The sequence below is a fragment of the Eulemur rufifrons genome, chromosome 4 (assembly GCF_041146395.1).
Source record: "Eulemur rufifrons isolate Redbay chromosome 4, OSU_ERuf_1, whole genome shotgun sequence".
NCBI lineage: Eukaryota > Metazoa > Chordata > Mammalia > Primates > Lemuridae > Eulemur > Eulemur rufifrons.
The window spans coordinates 43524548-43525560 of NC_090986.1; positions in this window are offsets into that span (position 1 = coordinate 43524548).

Here is a 1013-nt window from a genome sequence, read left to right on the forward strand (position 1 = left end):
GACCTCGAGCGATCCTCCTGCCTCGGCCTCCCAGAGTGCTAGGATTACAGGCGTGAACCACTGCGCCCAGCCTTAAAGAGTCTTTAACAGAGTTTTCCAACCTGGATCCCTTACTAGAGTTCCTTCTTGTATGCCATCAAAAAAAATTGTTGCACGCTTCTATATGACAGGCACTCAGCTCGGAGGGAGGTGGGTGGTAATAAAAATGAAGGACGGTCTTTGCCCTTGAGGAATATACTGTCTAGTAAGAGAATAATTTCCATGAGAGACATACAAGAATAGAATATAGTTTAATTATAAAAGCTGTAGCTATAACAGCTAACATGTGCCCAGCTCTAAGCAAAGTGCCCACCTAATTGCATTCTCTAATCCTCATAAGAACTCTACAGGATTCGTATGATCATACCCATTTTAACAAGGAGAAAATGGATGCTCAGAAAGTTATAGTAACTTTCCCAGGTCAAACAGGTGGTAAAGTTTAGAGTTCGGATTTCAACCCAAGTCTTTTTTTTTTTTTTTTTTTTTTTTTTCAGCTTACTATGGGGGTACAAAAGTTCAGGTTATATATATTGCCCATGCCCCCCATACCCCCCCCCCGAGTCAGAACTTCAAGCGTGTCCATTCCCCAGACAGTGCGCATCGCACTCATCATGTAGGTATACACCCATCCCCTCCCCGCACCCCCCACCTCTGTCCGATACCCAATTGGTGTTATTCCCAAATGTGCACTTAGGTGATGATCAGGAAAACCAATTTGCTGGTGAGTACATGTGGTGGCAGCCTAACCCAAGTCTTCTGACCCCAACACCACCCAACCTTCTCTTTTGCTATACTTGGCTGCATTTGTACAAAATGCTTTCGGAGCATGGAGGGAGGAGAAACGGTCTGGCCTTGTAAAAGTCTGTATCTTCCTCTTAACAGGACCTCTTTCTCTCCATACCATCATAAGACAATCACCACTCAGAACACAGAATGTTTTAGCTAAAAAAATCAATGAATCACGTATTAGTCAT